The sequence below is a fragment of the Podarcis cretensis genome (assembly GCF_951804945.1).
Source record: "Podarcis cretensis genome assembly, chromosome: 9".
Taxonomy (NCBI): Eukaryota; Metazoa; Chordata; class Lepidosauria; order Squamata; family Lacertidae; genus Podarcis; species Podarcis cretensis.
Genome location: NC_137178.1, coordinates 204767 through 219499, shown reverse-complemented (window position 1 = coordinate 219499; position 14733 = coordinate 204767).

Genomic DNA, 14733 nt, shown 5'->3' with positions numbered 1-14733 from the left:
TCCAAAAGCCTTTGACTGTGTCGACCATAGCAAACTATGGCAAGTTCTTAAAGAAATGGGAGTGCCTGATTACCTCATCTGTCTCCTGAGAAATCTCTATATGGGACAAGAAGCTACAGTTAGAACTGGATATGGAACAACTGATTGGTTCAAAATTGGGAAAGGAGTACGGCAAGGCTGTATATTGTCCCCCTGCTTATTTAACTTATATGCAGAATTCATCATGCGAAAGGCTGGGCTGGATGAATCCCAAACCAGAATTAAGATTGCCGGAATAAATATCAACAACCTCAGATACGCAGATGACACAACCTTGATGGCAGAAAGTGAGGAGGAATTAAAGAACCTTTTAATGAGGGTGAAAGAGGAGAGCACAAAAAATGGTCTGAAGCTCAACATGAAAAAAACGAAGATCATAGCCTCTGGTCCCATTACCTCCTGGCAAATAGAAGGGAAAGAAATGGAGGCAGTGAGAGATTTTACTTTCTTGGGCTCCATGATCACTGCAAATGGTGACAGTAGTCACGAAATTAAAAGACGCCTGCTCCTTGGGAGAAAGGCGATGGCAAACCTAGACAGCATCTTAAAAAGCAGAGACATCACCTTACCAACAAAGGTCCGTATAGTTAAAGCCATGGTTTTCCCAGTAGTGATGTATGGAAGTGAGAGCTGGACCATAAAGAAGGCTGATCGCCGAAGAATTGATGCTTTTGAATTCTGGTGCTGGAGGAGACTCTTGAGAGTCCCATGGACTACAAGAAGATCAAACCTCTCCATTCTGAAGGAAATCAGCCCTGAGTGCTCACTGGAAGGACAGATCCTGAAGCTGAGGCTCCAAGACTTTGGCCACCTCATGAGGAGAAGACTCCCTGGAAAAGATCCTGATGTTGGGAAAGATGGAGCGCAGAAGGAGAAGGGGACGACAGAGGACGAGATGGTTGGACAGTGTTCTCGAAGCTCTGACCAAACTGACTCTGACCAAACTGTGGGAGGCAGTGGAAGACAGGCGTGCCTGGTGTGCTCTGGTCCAGGGGGGGCACAAAGAGGCGGACACGACTGAACGGCTAAACAACAACAACATACTTCTATATACCTCAACACTCCTCCTTCCACAAGGTTTATTTAACTTTTAACATTTTAATTGCACCAAATTGTTTTAACCTACTCAAATAAATAATTCAATATCTTCTCAAACCAATCCTCCTTTTTCTCACTGACCTTAAACCCTTTCATTCTATGTATCTTCATAGACAGGTATTCTAAAATTATAATATTATTCAGTTTTTTCCTCCATTGATTCACCCCTTCTGCATTTTTCCAATTACTTGCTTTAACCTGTCTGGCTGCAATTACCATCAATTTTACCCATTTGCATTCCTCTTTTGTTTTTAACTCGGTACTACTCAGGGTAATAAAAGCCATTAATTTAGTTATTTCCTCTTTCCCACAATTCCCAATATTTCTATACCAATCTGTTTCCAAAATTCATTAACTAACAGACAATCCCACCACGCCACGAGTTTGTCTAATCCCCTTTTAAAGCCATCACGGTTGGTGGCCACCCCTGCTTCCCACGGAAAAGAAAGCTCCACAGGTTACTGTAACTCTGCGCTGCGTGAAGGACTTTCAGGCTGGTTGTCCTGAGAAGAGGCTCCTCAAGGGGCTCCCTGTGGCTGGACACAGCTGCAGGTTGGGGGCCTCATCTCCTGGCCCCACGGGCCCTAAGCTTCCACCCCACAACTGCCTTTTCTTCCCAGACAACTTCCTTCTTGCCCTCTTCTTGTCCTGCTGAGTTGCCCATGAACCTCCCTGGGGGCTTGGGGTTCTGCTGCCCGCCTCCGAAATGCCGCTGAGACCTTTGCCCTCAGAGTTCCCCACAGAGCCACTTCCCCCCCAACCTTTTGGGTAGCCCTCTTCCAAAGTCTGTACCCCAGAAGCCAACTGCTCCCACTGGACAGTCCCTACACCCAGTGCCGGATTTACATAGATGATAAACAAGCTATAGCTTAGGGCCCCACTCTCTTGGGGGGGGGGCCCAAAAAAATTATAGGGGGAAAAACCTGGATGTACATTTCCAAAATATAATATAAAAAACAAATAAAATAGATTATGAGTCTTTGTAAATTGTGTTTCTAAAGGAGCTTTTGTTATTGCCAAATGCCAATGTTTTGCATTGTTTTGTTATGAATAAAAAATCATTTTAAGTTAAAGCTTAGTAATTATTTCACTATTAATATACTTCTTATTAATTGTATCTCAGTTCAACAATTACTTTGATAAAATACATATTTTGTTCTGTGCAAATGGCTTGAGATACCTCTTAGGTCCATAAATTACCATCTAGCATCTATTCAACACAAAAAACAGCGACAATTTGTTATTGGACAAAGGACAGCTGGACATAGAAAGGGCCCCGTTACCTTCAGTAGCTGAGGGCCACATCAAACCTCAATCCGGCCCTGCTTGCCTCACAAAGGCCCCTTCCCAAAGCAGGTTGTGGCTCAGAGACCCAGGAACGCCGCTCCCCAAGAGAGTTCAGGCTGCTGCTGTGTGTGTCTAAGGGCTGAGAAGGAGACCTGTCTTATATTGCCTGTCCTGCAGGGAGGAGGTTAGTGAGTGGGCAAGGAAAATCTCCCCAGACCACAGAGCTGAGGAGGAGGGAGAGATAACCCATCACCGCCCCCTTCTGGGCCCACACCCACCCACAGGACAGCCATCACCCCCTTCCTTCCCAGGGGAAGGACAGACTCAGCTCTGGAGGAACTGCCACACCCCAAGCAAGCCCTGGCCCCAAATGGAGCAGGGTGTGGGGTGTGGGGTGTGGGTGGCTCAGGGCTGCCCGTCCGCTACAGTGCCAGACCTTTGTGCCCTCACCTGCACAACACACACAGTGCTCAGAGATATGTACTGGTTCCCCATTTGCTACCTGGCCAAGTTCAAGGTGTTATTGTTCATATATAAAGCCCTTAACCACATGGGACCAGTTTTCCTATGAGATGGCCTTGCCCTCCACAGGTGCCCACTCAGTTGCTTTGATCAGCAGACTGGCACTGCTGCAGGTGCCACAAACGTAAAACTAGATTCAGGTAAGTAGCCGTGTTGGTCTGACTCAGTCGAAATATATAAAAAAATATAAAATTTGTCCAGTAGCACCTTGGAAACCAACTAAATTTGTTCTTGGTATAAGCTTTCGTGTGCATGCACACTTCTTCAGATATGAATACCAATTCTACATCTGTAATAACTCGGTCGTTCAGTACAGAAGCACTTAAACTTTGGAACTCCCTGCTGCTCTTTTCAGCGCCTGCAAAAACATTCCTGTTTTGAGAAGCCTGTCTAGATGCTTAGAAAGCAGGTGAATTTTAATCTGTTTTAGTATTTTATTTTTTGTATGTTTAAAAAAGTGTTGTGCTTTTTCCTCAGTTTTATTATTTTATCTTTTTGCAAACCACTTTGAGGTTGTTGTCGTCTTTTCAATCTAGCAATGTATTATAGTAGTAGTAGTAGTAGTAGTAGTAGTAGTAGTAGTAATTTATTACTTATACCCTGCCCCTGCCCATCTGGCCGGGCCTCGCCAGCCACTCTGGGCAGCTTCCAACAGAATATTAAAAACACGATCAAACATCAAACATTAAAAACTTCCTAAACAGGGCTGCCTTCAGATGTCTTCTAAAAGTCAGATAGTTGTTTATTTCCCTCTAATGGGAGGGCGTGCCACAGGGTGGGTGCCACTACCGAAAAGGCCCTCTGCCTGGTTCCCTGTAACCTCACTTCTCGCAGGGAACCCCTTGATGCTGGACCTCAGTGTATAAATTGTATGACATTAAATAAGTATATAAGCACACCTGCACTCCATGCCTAGAGGGTGAAAACAAAGAGCCACTCTCCTCCTTCCTCTGAGCCTTTGCAGCAACAGGGAGTGGGTTGGGGGCTGGGGTTCTCTCATATCTCCACTTAGTGCCATGTTTCATGGGGGTGGGGGTGTGATCCCCAGCTCAGCCCCCACCGGGGTCAAAGGGATGCTTGATTCACCCCTGCCTTCATCAGATGCCCAATGGCCATGAGATGTTCTGAGTCACTTGCCCTATGACTCCCCCAAGCCCCAGGCCAAGGCCCCATGGCTGAAGAAGGACCAGCAGGACCAGCAACAAGGCGGGGAGGGGGGCTTATGTAACAGCTGGACTGGTAACAGCTCCTTGCACAGAACACCCACCCATTAAGATGCTTTAAAGGTCAGGTCAGGGATTGTGACTACTGGCTGGGATGGCTACTCCCTGATCTCAGGCTCAGAGGCAGCACATGCTACTGAATAAATGTGGCCAGAAGCCACAGGAGGGGAGGGGCCTCATGTCTGGAATCCTGCTTCTGGGTTTCACAGAAAGGGCATCTGCATGGATGCTGGACTAGATGGACCCCCCGTGACCTAATCCTGCAGGCTCTGATTATTTATTATTTACCAGTTTCCAAAGCCTGAGAGTCACTTGCACCTCACAAAACCAGCACAGTTTAAAAAGCCACAAATTGTTTAATTAGCCCAAGGTCTGGAAGGAGAGGCATGTTTTTGTCTGGCACTTAAAGAAATGTAAGGAAGGTTCCAGGTGAGCCTCCCTGGGGAGAACATCCTACAAGTGAGGAGCCACCACAGAGAAGGCCAGCTCTCTCATGTTCTTGGTGAGAAGGGAAGGGGCTTAGGGCAGAGGCAGACAAACCCCCAAGCTCAAGGCTTGGCCCCATCCTGCTCAGCCTGGCAGAATCAGCCCCACTGCCTCTACCCACACAGCAGCCATGATGTTTAAATAAGTAAGGGGCTGTCTATAGTGGCCCCCCCCTTTATGGTTCTTGCCATTCTTTGTGTTTGTACAACACATGGGAGCACACTATAGGGTGAATAATAATAATAATAATAATAATAATAATAATAATAATAATAATAATAATAAATTTTTATTTATACCCCGCCCTTCCCGGTTCAGGAAACTGGGCTCAGAACAGCTAACAACAAATTTAAAACACTTAATTGATGCTACAAAAAACAGCATGAAATACGGTATAAAGCGTAAATAACAATAAAATCAAAAATCAATTTAGGGGGGAAATCCATCCAATAAACATTAGATGATCACCAGGGCTAGCTGGCTAAATTAGTCCCACTTGGGCCAGCGAGGAGACCAGGGGAGAACCAGCTGTGGGATCCCAGAGTGGGTCATCTTCATAAAAGGGGAGAGGGAGGGAAGGAAGGGGAACAAAAGATCATGCCAAGTTCAGATTGAAAGCCAGGCAGAATAGTTCTGTCTTACAGGCCCTGCGCAGGGCCCTACTCTCATGGGACAAAGCATTTCACCAGGTCATAGCTATCACTGAGAAGGCCCTGGCCCTGGTGGAGGATAATCTAACTTCCTTAGGGCCCGGGACCTCTAAACTGTGATTATTCATGGACCTTAAGGTCCTCTGCGGGGTAGACCAGGAGAGGCAGTCCCATACGTATGAGGGCCCTAAGCCACAATGGGCTTTCAAGGTCAAAAGCAGCACCTTAAACCTGACCCAATACTCCACCGGGAGCCAGTGCAACTGGTAAAGCACTGGGTGAATATGCTCCCATGGCAGAGACCCCGTGAGGAGCCTCGCTGCAGCATTCTGCACCCACTGGAGTTTCTGGGACAGCTTCAAGGGCAGCCCCGAGTAAAGTGAATGACAGTAATCAAGCCTGGAGATGACGGTCGCATGGATCACTGTGGCCAAGTCGGGGCGGGAAAGGTAAGGGACCAACTGCTTAATGTGGCAAAGGTGGAAAAATGTTGCCTTAGCTGTTGCTGTAACCTGCGCCTTCATGGAAAGGGAGGCGTCAAGGATTACACCCAAACTCTTAACAGAAGGCACTGGCACTAACTGGGCCCCCACAAGATAAGGGAAGCCATTTTAGTCAAAGAAAACAGCTGGGAGGGGAAGTTTTAGTGTGGGGGACACAGCCGGTGAGGAGGGAGGGGCAGCTGCCCCTCCCCATGCCTGACACAGCAGGGGCCAGATTGCAGCCCCCCCCCCCCGCAGCAATGCTGCTGCTGCGTGTGGCCTGAGCTCCAGCTGCTGTCTTCTCTCAGCCTCACCTACCTCTCAGGGTTGTTGTGGGGGAACAGGAGGGGGGAAGCCACGCAGAGACACCTTGAGCTCCTTGGGGGTAAAGGTGGGCTGGAAATGCCACAAACGAGCCATCAGGCGGGCCTGGCACCCTCCCTCCCCGCGCTGGGAGTTCCTCTGAGCCAAAGGGGGCTCCCCGGCTCTCTCTGGCCCCGCTGGGCTTTGCCTCCTGCCAGAAGAGGAAGCTCAGCGGGGAGGAGAATTCCCTTTGCGGCAGCGCCCTCCCGGCTGGGGCTGCCCCGGGTGGTGCCCACTCGCGCCCGCAGGTGCCACGGGAACGCGGAGGAAGAGCCGCTTGCCCTTCGCCGCCTAGTGGCTAAACTGCGCAATGACATAATCGAAGCGTTTCCTTCTTGCACACAGGACTAGAACGACACCATCGGCCTCTGTCCCCGCACTGCCAACATTTTATTATGTTATACCTGCTTCTTGGGAGAAAAGCAATGACAAACCTAGACAGCATCTTAAAAAGCAGAGACATCACCTTGCCAACAAAGGTCCGTATAGTTAAAGCTCTGGTTTTCCCAGTAGTGATGTATGGAAGTGAGAGCTGGACCACCAAGAAGGCTGATCGCCAAAGAATGGATGCTTTTGAATTCTGGTGCTGGAGGAGACTCTGGAGAGTCCCATGGACTGCAAGAAGATCTAACCTCTCCATTCTGAAGGAAATCAGCCCTGAGTGCTCACTGGAAGGACAGATCGTGAAGCTGAGGCTCCAAGACTTTGGCCACCTCATGAGAAGAGAAGACTCCCTGGAAAAGACCCTGATGTTGGGAAGGATGGAGGGCACAAGGAGAAGGGGGAGACAGAGGACGAGATGGTGGGACAGTGTTCTCGAAGCTATGAACATGAGTTTGACCAAACTGCGGGAGGCAGTGGAAGACAGGAATGCCTGGTGTGCTCTGGTCCAGGGGGTCACGAAGAGGCGGACACGACTAAACGACTAAACAACAACAAATGTTATGTTATGTTATTCATCTGGCTCAGTAAATGCCTCTTGCCCAAGATTTTCTGTGTGCTTCGCTGTGTACTTGAGTTTGCACTCAAGTCTCATCTAACCTGTCAAAGGTCATAAAACATCAAAATTTCTGCACTTTCCTAACTTTTGGTGATTGCTCTCCAAGCAGCCAGCCAAGTAAATATTTCGTTTTTGGGTCGCCACTTTCTCGTTCTGCTCTTTCCAAGTTGCTCTGATGTCGCATGATGCAGAATTTGATGTGTAACAGATAACGATCTGTCGAGGACGCTTGAGTCACGACTCATCACTGGCTCCCCCGCCCACAGATCGCTCGCTTTCCCTCAGCTGCCCCACATCTGATTGTCACTTCCTTAGCGTCAACAGCAGGGTGAAATTAGTCCTCCACCCGCCCCGCCGCCGCCCCCCGCCGCCGCCCATCTGTCGACCCAGAGAGAAAGAGGGGGCGCTGTTCCGTCCTGAGCTGGCTCTCATCTTGGGGGTCGCTTCCCAAGTCTGTTTTGACCTAAAGATTGTCACCCTTAGTTGTATCAGAAGCTACTTCCTGTCTCATCCCCTGTTCAGTAACGTTTTCAGAATGGTCTCCCATTTCCTTTATGAATTGGTTCAAATATTGTTCTTGTTTAGTCCTGCCCGCCTCTTCGTGCCCCCCTGGACCAGAGCACGCCAGGCCCTCCTGTCCTCCACTGCCTCCGCAGTTTGGTCGAACTCAGGCTGGTTGCCCAAAGTCCTTGATTCTCTTAGCCAGGGGTGGCAACCTAAGGCCCGTGGGCTGAATGCTTCTCAATCCAGCCCAGGGACGGGACAGGAACCAGCGTGTTTTTACATGAGTAAAATGCGTCCTTTTATTTAAAATGCATCTCTGGGTTGTTTGTGGGGCAGAGGAATTCATTCCATTTTTTTCACCAAAAGGGCTCTCCTCCTCCCAGAGGGGAGGGGGGGCAGGGAGGCGTGTTCGACTCCCTGCTCCTGATTGCTTCTGCTGCCGCGGCCAAGCCTCCCAGCTGACCAATAGGGCCGGCTGGTGGGTGGGGCTAAATGCGTTTAAACAGCCGCGGCAGCACTCTTCACCCAGTCTGTTCCTGCTTTCTTTTTTTAAAAATAATATTTATTAAGAGTTTAAAAGATTACAGAAAGAAAGAAAAAGAACTAAACAAATCAACATAATAAAAAACAGAAACAAAAACACTACATAAAACATTGAATTAACAAAACAAAACAAAAACGATTAAAAACACTTCCAATATTTTCAATCTTAACTTTCATTCACTTGTTTCATTGACTTCCTCACGCCTCCCTTTTTGTATTCCACTTCAATTAACTGTTCAGCAATTCCTTTCCATCTTCATCTATTTTCTGTCCTGGAGGAGACTCTTGAGAGTCCCATGGACTGCAAGAAGATCAAACCTCTCCATTCTGAAGGAAATTAGCCCTGAGTGCTCACTGGAAGGACAGATTGTGAAGCTGAGGCTCCAGTACTTTGGCCACCTCATGAGAAGAGAAGACTCCCTGGAGAAGACCCTGATGTTGGGAAAGATGGAGAGCACAAGGAGAAGGGGGTGACAGAGGATGAGATGGTTGGATAGTGTTTTCGAGGTTACCAGCATGAGTCTGACCAAGCTGCGGGGGGCAGTGGAGGACAGGAGTGCCTGGCGTTCTCTGGTCCATGGGGTCACGAAGAGTCGGACACGACTAAACGACTAAACAACAACAATTAATCTTAACATATTCTAACCTTGTTTTTTGCCTTTAATACATTAACAATCTATCTGTACCTAGTTCCTTATAACATTTCTGCCAAAGCCATATAACTTCATTCCACCATCTTTCTATAGCTCATTAATTTTACAATATTTCTGTAAATAATCTTTAAATTTTTTTCAATCTTCTTCCACCGACTCTTCTCCCTGGTCTCGGAGTCTGCCAGTCATTTCCGCCAGTTCCATATAGTCCATCAACTTCATCTGCCATTCTTCCTGGGTGGGTAAATCTTGTGTCTTCCAATACTTCGCGATGAGTATTCTTGTTGCTGTTGTTGCATACATAAAGAAAGTTCTGTCCTTCTTTGGCACCAATTGGCCGACCATGCCCAGGAGAAAGGCCTCTGGTTTCTTCAGAAAGGTATATTTAAATACCTTTTTCATTTCATTATAAATCATCTCCCAGAATGTCTTAATCCTTGGGCATGTCCACCAAAGGTGAAAGAATGTACCTTCAGTCTCTTTACATTTCCAACATTTATCATCGGGCAAATGATAGATTTTTGCAAGCTTGACTGGTGTCATGTACCACCTGTAAATCATTTTCATTAAATTCTCTCTTAGGGCATTACATGCCGTAAATGTCATACCTGTGGTCCATAACTGTTCCCAGTCAGCCATCATAATGTTATGTCCAACATCTTGTGCCCATTTAGTCATAGCAGATTTCACCGTTTCATCCTGAGTGTTCCATTTCAACAGCAAGTTATACATTCTTGATAATATCTTTGTTTTGGGATCTAACAATTCTGTTTCCAATTTTGATTTTTCCACCTGGAAGCCAACTTTTTTATCCAAATTATATGCCTTCATTATTTGGTAATAACGAAGCCAATCTCGCACTTTGTTTTTTTAATTTTTCAAAACTCTGCAATTTCATTTTATCTCCCTCTTGCTCCAAAATTTCCCAATATTTCGGCCATTTGGCCTCCATATTGAGTTTTTTCTGTGCCTTCGCTTCCATTGGTGACAACCATCTTGGGGTTTTATTTTCTAACAAATCCTTATATCTTACAGTCTGTTCCTGCTTTCTTCGGATCTCCCTCCCTCCCTCCCTCTTAGGTCAGCTTCTTTTTGCGTATGACCTTGCTTTGGACTTCGGTTGGTCGCCTTGGTTGTCCAGGGGGCCTGGTAGGACTTTTTTATCCATTTGGCAAATTGTCACCAGCCTCTTGGTTTTTTTGCCTACCTCATAGCAATTCGTCACAACTTTCTGGAATTGGCGGTTAGGCATTGGAATATTTGTGCTGTGTTGGAGGATTGGGTATGGGCCATCATCTACCCCTCCTCTTTTGGGTATTCCGTTAAAGGAATCCGGCGGTGATGGATCCTGTCCGATGCCCTGCTAGGAGCTAGGGCCATGGCACGACCCCCAGTGACGTCATGGGGGAGCTTCCAGTTGTATTTGCATCAACAAGCTCCTCCCATTGGTTGTTAACCCTGATATGACTCCTGGCTGTGTGGGGTGGAGTCTTGTATTGCTGTTTCATCCAATGCCTAAGCCAATACTACTCACATGCTGTAACCAATAAAGTTATGGCCTAATTTTGCCCATTAACCTAGAATAATGTATCTGTGTGTCTTATTATAATCCTATGCGGGTGGAGGGTCCTCAACTCACAATATAGTCTGGCCCCCCACATGGTTTGAGGGATGGTGGACCAGTCCACAGCTGAAAAAGGTTGCTGAGCCCTGATCTTAGCTGTGGCAGAAAGACAGGAATGCCTTCCTTAAGAGTTTGCCTTTCTTTCACCCCTGCTTTAGCCAGAGATGCTGGATTTCAGGTGCGGCCTCTTTTTCTCTAAGGCTGTATTCCTGAAATCTTTCGGTTTAGCTGTTTGAGAAGGTGGGTGGGCTTGCAATGGATAGTTAGCACTTCAATGGAATTGCAAGGGAGAAGGCTTAGAGAGGCTAATCAACTGGGTGAAGAAGAGCTGCAGAGTTGCAGACGTCTGCAGAGTTAGAGATTTGCACTTTTCTTCAATTCAGAGGGTAGGGGAAAATCCCAGGGCTAGCATGCTTGCAGGCTCAGACTTTGAGAACTTTGTTTGCAGACTGTAGGAGTGATTGCATGCACTTGCAAATTTGCTCTAGGAGACCAAACACTTCCTTTGCAGGAAGAAGACAGCGCTGGTTTCACATGCAAACATGTCCTCATGCACAGAGAAGATGCACATTCTTGTTAGAGAGAAAGAGGGCTCAGCATTCATTCCTTCTTATTGTTCTGTCTGGGTAGTATTCAACAAAGCTCTCATACATAGTTTTATGGAAGATAATTAAGGCACATGTAGAAGTATTACTAACATTCCAATAGGATGAAGTTCTCTTTGGAGTTCATGGAGTTATGGAAGAACAAATGAGTTCAAATGGCAAGACTGAGGGGAGCCATACAATTAGGGAGACTCTGGGGAGGTAAATAGTTATTGCACAAAAACGATGTTCCCCCAATATTTGCATGCTAAACGTCTCAGATTCAACCTCCAGAAACTCAAAGTGGTGAAGATCTGGAGGTCTGAAACCCTGGAGAGCCACTGAAAGGACTCATCCTGTCCCCCTGGTGAGCTTCTCCTTGGGATCGCTGGCTGGCATCTGTGACAGCAAAGAGGAATCCAGATGGGCCTTTGGTCTGACTTAGCGTAGAGCAGACAAGACTGAGCCAGACGGGCCCATGCTAGGAAGAGAGGTGTGTGCATTTGCAGAACTTCTTCACACAGTTACAGATAGGTAGCCGTGTTGGTCTGCCATAGTCAAAACAAAAAAAATTCCTTCCAGTAGCACCTTAAAGACCAACTAAGAACTTAGTTGGTCTTTAAGGTGCTACTGGAAGGAATTTTTTTTGTTCTTCACACAGGACATAGTTTAAACTGTGACTCATCATGGGAGTGGTGGGTGCAGGGATAGCAAAGAAGGATGTAACAAATGCCAGAGGGATCAGTTCTAGTGCTTTATTAAGAGAACGGTGTAGACTTACAGCCAAGCAGCCTGTCAGGTCTCCAAGGCATGGACAACACAGCCAAGAGAAGGCCCAAGAAAACATTCAGACATTCTTTATACACAAAGCAGCAGACGTCACTTTGGCTAGGACTTTCCATCATTTCACCTGAGCGGATGAGGGCATAGGTGGCAAATACCCAAGTCTTACAGAGAATTCCCCTTTCTGGGTTCAGAGCCCAGATAACAGCAAAGAAAGAAGTCAATTCCTTATGTCAAAGCAAGTGAATATAAACATAGGTGAGCTCATTGCTACAGCTGCCAATTAATTGCATGCTAAAGCAACATAATTAAAAATAAAATAAAACATCCACAAACATTAAGAGTATTTTGAAACAATTTCTATACCCTCACAGATAAGTCATGAGGCTGCCAGGAATTATTTCTTTCAGCCGCTGGATACCTGGGCCAACAGGAATGCTTTCAAATCTCCACCGAAGTAAATAATGAGGGAGGCAGACACCCTTCCAGAGAGGGCAATCCACAAATGGGGAGCGCCACCACCAAGAAGGCCTTGTCCCCGGTCAATGCCACCAATGGGGCAGAGTGCAGAGGCAGCAGCACCCACAAGGCCTCACCTGCCTGGGAGGGCCTGGGCTGGTTTGTGCTAGAGAACGTGCCCCCCTTTAAGGCACTTGGATCCCAAGCCATTTAGGGCTTTGCTAGTCTCATACTCTTACTTATGAAGGAAGAGGCCGCCCCTCTTACCAACCTAGCCGCTGCATTCTGCACCAGCTGCAGCCTCTGGCCTGCCTTCAAGGGCAGCCCCACATAGAGGGCTTTGCACTGGTCCAGCCAGCACGTCACCAGCACATGGACAACTGAGGCCAGGCAATTCCAATCCAGAAATGACTGCAGCTGGCAAATAAGTTGGGCATAAGCACCCCAAGGATGGGGACTGCCATGACAAGTTGGAATCCAGGAGACCCCCAAGCTACAAACCTCTTCTACACCCCCCCGCCGACCTCCAGGACAGGTCACCCACCTAATTCCCATGCATGAGAAGTGTCTGTGTGACAGATACGTGATGAAGATGTGGCTCAGGAGAAGGCACAAGTCTGAGTCGCATATTCTGGGCATCCCCTGAAACCAGGAATTTCTGGGTTAAAATAGTTAACAAGATTAAAATAATTTCTGGAATTTTGTTATATCTTAAGAGGTGTCCAAGTTCATAACAAACAATTTTCCAAAATATTTAGCCTATTATCATTCAGTTAATTACCACCGGGTAATTAAAGACATGCATGGAATATGCCATCTTCTCCCTCTCTTTTCTTCTTCTCTGGCGATCCCTCCTAGCCCAGTAAGATTGTCTTCCATGAACATGGTCTTAGCAGTGAGTCCGTAAGTGACTGTGGAGGCCAGTTCTGAATCCACACGTCCTTCCACAGTGGGGACATAGGTTTCCGGGTGGGAGCTGATCACGGTGAGGGTTTGCCAAGCGTGCCTTCCTCTTAGCACATTTCTCCCTTTCGTCCTGAGTTCGAGTGTCTTCAAAGCCCAGGACACCTTTGGTCAAGGCTGTTCTCCAGTTGGAGCGCTCGCAGGCCAGTGTTTCCCAATATATCCAGTCTGGCCATTTGCCCATCCAGCCCAGTACTGCCCACTTGGACTGGCAGCAGCTCCTCCCACCTGAGACCTCCCTGGGTGCCATTCGAGGTCCCACTTGTGGCTTAGGAAGCACCCAGTGTTCTGGGACTGGAGGGAGAGACAGGGAAGGCACCCCCGCCCCCCCCGCCCCATTTTCCTATGGAGCCATTTATTGAGGACACCCCCCCCCCCGCCCAGAGTGCCCTTAGGCCACCTCCAGGAATATCCTCTGTGGCAGAATGACTTCCTCCCGGGGCCCAATTGCACTGACATTTTTTTAAAGGCGCGCACTTCGCATGGGCTTTTCGGAGCACCGAGCGAATTTTAGTGTTTGCGCAGAGCTCTTGCCTGTTGTGTTTGAAATTTCACAGCAGTTTTCGATCTTACAGTTGCCAGGCACATAGAAAAACTGCTGCCATTTTATTTTTTTAAAACGATCAAATCAACCAATACGTGGCAGACATTCTCTGCCCGCCGTTTGCTCGCGGTCAGAGGCCCATCGCGGTCCTAAACCAGGAAGGCGGAGGCTGCTGCTCCCGTTTGCAGAAGGGGACTGAAGCCTAAAAGGGCGTCCTCCGGGAGTTAAGAGAGACTAAGGATGGCTAAGCTGGGCAGGGTCCCAGGGGTCATCTAGTCCAACCCTCGGCAATGCGGGAAGCGAGGCAGTCCTGCAAGACACCCGCAACGAGCCGAGGGGAGCGGAAGGTCAAGGCGCAGGGCGCGTGTTGGCCAAGGCAGACTTCGGGGTGCTTAAATCATCAATCCTGAGGAGCCCCCCCTCCCGTTCCTTTGCAGCCGAGACTCCGGAGACTCCGCCTTGGTGAGGGTTTCCTGCTGGGCGGCGGCTGTGACTCGCTCCTCTAAAGCCTCGCCTGCCCCGCTTCAGGTTGGGGAACCCCGCGCCGCCCCCGCCAAGGCGTCACTGCCGGGAGACCCCCGCTCCCTGCAAAACGGGAGTCCCGGGGAGGACGCTGGGCTCCCCCCCCCGTGCCGCCTCCCGCTGCTGCCGGACGGGCTCCGTCTTTTGCCGTTCTCGCTCAGAGGCGCCCCAGGCTAGGCTGCTCCGGGCTAAACCAGAGCTTTCTTCCCCTTGGCCCCCTCGCGCCTCCCTGCGGCTGACCCTTTGCCTGCCTAGGTCTTTTCCCCTTCCCAAGTAATCCCCATTAGCCATGGTGGGAGCGTCTAGATGAACACTGGGGGATCCTTGCGTACAAAGCAGATACCGGCATCTTTGGAGGATGGGGGGGGGCTCACTGGTTACTATTTATCATTATACACCACACA